Genomic DNA, 7404 nt, shown 5'->3' on the forward strand with positions numbered 1-7404 from the left:
ATGTTCATATATAACACAGCTTGGGATACAAAAATGAGTAATAAAATGTTTTTAATATATATTTTTAAAAACTACCCATAACCTATTTTGGAGGACACCATAATTTTGTAATAACATAAAAGTTATACTGCTATTGTAAATTGATCATATCTGTTAAGAGTGTGTTTTAAGAAAAACATTTCTAAGCAGATAGCTTGTTTTAAGGATTTTTAACAATTCAAAATGTAATACATATGGAGATGATGTCAGAATTTTAGATTTAAAATAACAAGGCTTATGATACTGATTTGTTCTTTACAAATTTGCAATAAAACTTTAAAAAGAGAGATTTTATATTTGTAAAACAATTTCTTTTGTTCTCTGTCTTGTTAAGTGTTTAGGAAAATTAACACTAATGAAGTTTATCTTACATATTTGACTTTGGCTTATAGTTCTGGTTAAATAAATTATTGTTATGTATGATTTGCTTTTTTAAAAAAATTGTCTTTGTATAATTGCAGTCACCCATGGTTGTTCCAATATGTTGTAAAAGTAACTGGTTTGTTTTGTTAAGTGACTAATTGTGTATTGCTTATGGTCATATAACTATAGTGTTCCTCTTACTGGATCAGAGACAATTTTGCTAAAAAAAAATGTAGCTTCTTAATAGAGTAGTGATTAATCCTTTTATTGTGTTTACCTAAGAAATCCTAAAACAATTACTAAACTTAGTTGCATGGAAATTAAATAACACACTCCTGGACAATCAATGGGTCACAGATGAAATAAAAGAAAAAATTAAACAATTCCTACAGTTAAATGATATTGAAAATATGACATGCCAAAACTTAAGGAATACAGTGAAAACAGTCCTAAAGACAATTTATAATGTTGAATTCCCACGTCAGAAAAAAAAAAAAAGAATGAGCTCAAATAAACAATCTAATGTTGAACTGCCAGCATCCAGGAAAAGAACAAGTCAAGCCCAAACCTTATATGAGGGAGACGAAATCACAAATTCAGAACATACTACTTCAAAATTATATCACAACAAATTAACAAATTTTAAAGAAATGCACAGATTCCTAGACACATAGGAACTACCAAAACTAACCCAAGAAGACAAAAATATGCTTAACAACTCAGTAACAACCAATGAAATTGATAACATAGTCATTTATTAACTTAAATAAAAACCAAAGACATGATGAATTTACTGCTGAATTCTACAGATCCTTTGAGCATGTTATATCACCAGTATTCCTCAAGTTCTTAAAAAAAAATAAAATGGTAGAATACTCCCAAATTCATTTATGGAAACCAATGTTACCCTGATCCCAAAACTGGATAAAGAACTAACATAAAAGAACTGTAGGCCAATCTCCTTAATGAATTTAGGAGCAAAAGTCTTCAGCGTGATCCAACCAAATACAATGTAGTACATTATCAAAAAGATCATACATCATGGTCAACTAGGTTTCATCCCAGAGATGCAAGGATAGTTCATTATACACAAATCAATAAATGTAGTACAGCATATAAAGAGGAGCAAAGTGAAAAAAAGTATGATTTTATCAACAGATACAAAAAAGGACTTCAACAAAACCCAACACCCCTTCAGGATAAAAACCCTAAAGCAAACATGTATACAAAGACCACACCTGAATAGGATAAAGGGTATTTATCATAAACTGATATCCAGAATCATATTAAATGGTAAGAAACTAAAACTATTATGCCTCAAAACAAGACAAGGATATCCACTATCACCTCTTCTATTCAGCATAATACTTGAAACAGCCAGAGCAATTAGTTAAGAGAAATAAAAATGATATATATGAAAGGAAAAACTCAAATTAATGAACATGCGTAGAAAAATTCTCAACAAAATACTGACAAACAGAATGCAGCAAATCATAGAAAAAGTCATACCTCATGAACAAATAGGCTTTATCCAAGGGGTGCAAAGATGGTTCAACGTATGAAAATTTGAGATGTAATCCATCATGCAAACAGAAGTACTGACAAAAAAATCACATAAGCATCTCCAATAGATGCAGAAAAAGTCTTTGACAAAATTCAACATCCATTCATGTTAACAATCCTAAAGAAAATAGCTGTAGATGGATCTTACCTCAATTTGGTAAAGCTCATTTATGATTTACTTACAGTCAGCATCTTATTAGAAGGGAAGAAACAAAATACTTTCCCTCTAAAATCAGGACAAAAGATTTCCACAATCTCAACTCGTTGAAACATTAGCCAGAACAATCAGGCAAGAAAATACAAGGATATGTATGGGAAAGAAAGATATTATTTATGAATTGATGTGATCTACATATGAACCTCAAAATATTCCACCAAAAGACTCCTAAAATTGGTAACCAAATTTAGCAGTGGAGCAGGAAGCATAAACAGGCCTCTTAGTCTATTTTTACCCTGTAAAAGTAAACTTTTAGTTAACTCAAACTTGATCTGCAGAGCGTGTTTTTTTCCCTAACTTTAATAAATGTTAAAAAATCAATAGCATTCCTGTATGCTAATAAAACTCACTGAGAAAACAGGGAAGCAGTGCCATTCACAATAACATCAAGAAAAATCACTTAGAAATTAAAACACAAAGAAGTTAAAGACCTCAAAGATTACTCTGAAAAAAAAAGATGGAGGAGGACATCAGATAGTGGAAAGGTAACCGCTGTTTGCAAATAAACAGAACCAATATTCCCCTTCTAGGGGATTCCCCTAGATTCCTCTTCTAGGTACCTTCCCAAAGAGTTAAAGATATCATATTACAGTGATAACATGCACATCCATGTTTACAGCAACACAGTTTATAATAGCCAGTACTTGAGAATGACTCTTATGCCCATCGACAGATGAATGGGCAATGAAAATATTATATTTATACATAAAGAGCAAAATAAAAGATAGTAGGAAATAGCCAGATAGATCTTTTGAATATTGGAAGAGGACCAAGAGATGAAAGGAGAGAGAAGGGGAAGAGGAAGGGAAGAAAGATGAAAGAAAAGAACTGGAAAAAAAATAGAAATAAAGCTTTTGCAAAATAGAAGGGGACCAAGTAATGGGTCAGGGAGGGAGGGAGTAGTAGGGAATTATATTTTTAAAAAATAGAATGTCTTGGTTAGTTTTATCATTGCTGAGATAAAAAATGCCCAACACCTAAAGTTAAAAAAGGAAAAGCTTGTTTAGCTCAGTTTGTAAAGGTTTCAGTTCATAGTTGGCTGGCTCCAAAGCAGCATGGCATGGCATAGGGTCATTATAGAGCAGGCAGGCAACAGACAGAAAGCAGCTAATGAGTGACGAAAAACAAGCAATGAGCAGTAACCCTCTTTCTGTCTTTATATTTTTATCCAGGCACCCATACCCAGAATAAGACGCCCTTGATCCTAGCCAGAACTATATGAAATCAATCAGTGGACTGATTTAGTAATCATACACCCTTAATCCCAGCATCACACACTCTCAATTCAGCCAGTTCTGAATCCCTCCCCACTATGACTATATGAGGCCTTTGGGGGACATCCAGACAAAAACCATAACACAGAATTAAGACATGTTATATACTGCAGCCTGGTGAGGTGGCACACACCTGTAATCCCAGTACTCAGGAGCTTGAGGCAGGAGGATCATTGCTAGTTCAAAATCAGCCTGGGCTACAAAATAAGTTCAAGGCCAGCCTGAACTGCATAGTAGGACTTTGTCTCAAAAATAAATAAATAAATAAATAAAAAAAGATTATGTACATGTGTCAACTGCCCACAATAAATAAAATCATTGTGCACTACAAATATGTACTAATAAAAATTAAAAATAAAATACTAAGAAAATCAAAAAATTTCTAGACCAATGTTTTCATCCTTTAATCACGAGTAACACTCATACAGCTTGGTGAACCTCTGCACCGATTTGTTGGGGCAACAGTATCATGGAAAGAGGAGTGAAGTTAAGATCCCTCCAATAAAACTTTGCTAATGATCACTGACAGACATTAGGTGATGTAACTATTACTTTAATGTCTAGATCTTTGTCCATAATGAGACTCTTGCTTTTTATGTTTCTCCTAATGTTTTCTCATGTATATTTCCTCATTCTTGCATCAACATAAAATTATGATGATAAGGTAGCTGAATAAAGACCAAATAAATGTAATATTTGGAAATGTTAAAGGTCTAGTAAGTAATTGAATGCTAGTATTGATAACAGTAAGTGTATACAAGTATTTAAGAAGGATAAATAACTTAAAAATAGTTTATCTGTCATGGCTGAAACATTCGTCCTTTCAATGAAAAGATGATATAATAATATGATAGAAAATGTTCTGTATAATAAGAAATACGAGGACAGCTGGACTGTGTTTAATATAGTTCCCCCCAAAAGCCATTATTTAATAGCTGTGCTTTGTTTTTTCATCACTATATAGTTGAGAGTAACAAAAGTATGAGTGTGAGTGCATGTGTGTTTCTGTGTGTTTTATCAACAGAGACTCTATGAGATAGAACTTGTTATATACTCATTTGAGAACAAACAATGTGTGTGTGACTCTGTTTTATCAGCAGAGCCTCTATTGAGATACAACTGTTTATGTACTGAATGTCAATGCTAAGAAGACAGAACCAATAAACAGCCTGATCCAGAAGAGGTGTGGGCTGGCTGTGTCATACAGCAACACAAATCCCATGTAAATTCATTAGCCAAGTCAGCCTCCAGCCTATACTTGGTTATAGAGTTAGGTTATGTCAGAAAAGTTTGGATAGCATAATTGAATATAATGGGAAAATTATACAATTCTAGATTCTAACATAGTCTACAACCTAATTTGGGCACCGATTGGTTCAACAGTATGCCTCCCAATCACTTCTTTATTTCCGCATTCTCTGGGACCACAGATAATCATTGCATATTAAATGATGGCAAACTGCCTTCTCCTCTTTGTATTTGAAGTTAGTTTTTCGGTGATGCTACTCTTTTTCGTTCCTGAATCCAACCCAAAGGCTATGCTCAGGTGGGTGCTCAGGTGAACCATGGCATTTCCTTGTTACTTGCCCCATAACCCTATTAATCCCAGTAAAATCCCAATTTAAATTCTTTCATTTACATTACCATTAAGAAAATGTCTGAACTCTTTGGTGTTATATAATCCAAGATTTTCAGAAATTAAATGGTGATATTAGACTATTTTCTTTAAATGTTCCCCAGGTAAAGAATCCCCTGCCCCAGCCAATCTGAATGATAGTGAGAAACTCCTTGGATTTGACATGCATGGTCTTGCCTATGTTCAAGCTGTTTATTCTGCCTGGGATACTCATACTTTTCATCTCTTTGTCTTTTTGAAGAGCTTCTATACAGCTTTCAATACTTGTCCAGTGGTTCTCTACAATGATAGTTTTCTCAGTACCAGTTGTGGGTAGCTCCTTGAAAGGGTGGCCCATCATATTCATGCTTGTTACACCTTCAGATTTCGTAGCCTGCTATTGTCTCTTTATATTCTTGGGTCATCTCAGTCTCAGCCTTTCTTTTGGCTTCTTTTTTCCTGGAGACCACTTTACTACTGCTGTATGTTGCTCTTCGTAGAACCACCTGACTTATTCATCATTCAGGCCTTAGCTCAAATGTAACCTCTACAGAGGAGTGGGCTGCAGTCTTAGATATAAAGTATATCCAACTTATCCTCCCAATCATTTTCTCATCATCCTGCTTCACTTCTGCTGACGCATTTGTTACTTTAAGAAATAATCTTGTGGAGTGCGCCTGGCTGTTACATCGGTGTCCGGCCTGAGCCATGGGTGCCACAAGGTGGGGCATTAGTAGCAACAGCAGAGCTGCCTGGGAAACAGCACAGCTTCTAGTTCAAGTGTGTGACTGTCAGTCTGAGCAGAGACTGACTATGAAGTCATGAAATGGGTGTGCTCCGAGAACATCTAGATGGCAGTGTCCTACTGCCTCAAGTACAACAGGACGTGGATTCAGATGGCCCCCTAAAGCAAAGCCTGGGTCTGTCTCAGACTGCTGAGGAGATGACACTGTCACAAATCAATTAATACCTGGTTGTGGCAACATAATGTCTGCAGCCTTTTGCCAGGCAGAACCTCAGAAATATGAAGTACAGTTTAGACAGCTGCAGAAATTTTCACTGATTCTCATTCCCAGTACTACCATGAAGTTATGTCTTTCCTGTAGATAAATGTCTATCTTCATCTCAGTGTGGTCCAGAGCAGCCCCAAGAACACAGCGGTATTTCTATAGCTTCTATTCTGTAGGAATTCCTACAGAATACAAGCCACAAGGATGTTACTGAGCAGCTGCAGACCACCCAGACCATCCTGTCCAACTTCAAGCTTTGTGCATTCCTAGATAGAAGTATATGGTGCACCTCCAGAAAGACAGCTACAACTATCTGATCTGCTACCTCCAAATGAGAACAATGTTGCTCTGTGCAAGGTCCTCATTTTACATATCCACCTGGATGTGCAGCCTGCCAAGAGAACATGCTACCAGCTCTATGCCAGTGTTGGTTCCTCTCACGGTGAGAGTAGCAGCCTGGAGCCTCTAGATGTGCCAAGCCTATTCTGCAGAACAAGGCTGCCTTGAAGATCTTACAGGAGAGCATCAGACTTATCTAGGATACCCACCCCACACACACCATCTGCTTTTATGCCTTCTACAATGCAGAGCAGCTGCTAAACACTACAGAAACTGGGATCTAAGTAGTTTCACTAATACTGTGCTGCACCAAGGACATGCCTACCCTGCATGGGACCCTTTCTCAGCCCCTACAGATTGTATTTTGTCAATGGGTCCCATAACCGTACCACCAGGCTATGGTCTTTCAATCAGACATACCCACTGAGGATATATGTAGGATACCTGGCAGATGTGGACGCTAACTACTTAGCCAAAGGCTAAGTAGATTCCACGCTAACTACTTAGCCACAGGCTCCACTGACAAGACTGTCTGGGTGTGAAGCACACAGCAGAGGAACTTGGGAAGCTCTTCACAGGCCACTGTGGCCTGCTGCTTTCTCTCCCAATGGAAAGTATTTGGCATATGCTGGCAAGAACAAGCAGTTGCAATTGTGGAAGCTGGCCTCATTTTTAAAAAGTTGACATGCCTCAGACATTATCACTAGCCTTTCCTTTAACTGTAATAGCAACCTAGTGGCTTCTGCCTCCATGGATAACTTAGTGTGCATCTGGGACCTCTGGAATACGTGCCATAGTGTGCCCATAGATGGCTCCTCCAGTGAGTTCGTGGTTATCTACACTGAGCAGATGAGCAGTGTTCTGAACATGTAATCCAAGGCCTGAAACCTGCTTCTGGTGACCAGGATCACAAGGAGAATCAGCAACACTGATTCTTCCCTTAGTTGGAATGGACTGTTCTATGGTGAGAGACTCTGGCCATAG

At 36.9% G+C, this 7404-nt stretch overlaps 1 pseudogene; it reads left to right on the forward strand.

Moving 5' to 3' along the window:
- Positions 1-5892: 5892 nt before the first annotated feature.
- Positions 5893-7404, forward strand: LOC100722361 (TAF5-like RNA polymerase II p300/CBP-associated factor-associated factor 65 kDa subunit 5L; annotated as a pseudogene).

Source organism: Cavia porcellus, unplaced genomic scaffold (assembly GCF_034190915.1).
Source record: "Cavia porcellus strain 051 isolate PalLab524CR breed Dunkin Hartley unplaced genomic scaffold, mCavPor4.1 scaffold_1, whole genome shotgun sequence".
Lineage (NCBI taxonomy): Eukaryota > Metazoa > Chordata > Mammalia > Rodentia > Caviidae > Cavia > Cavia porcellus.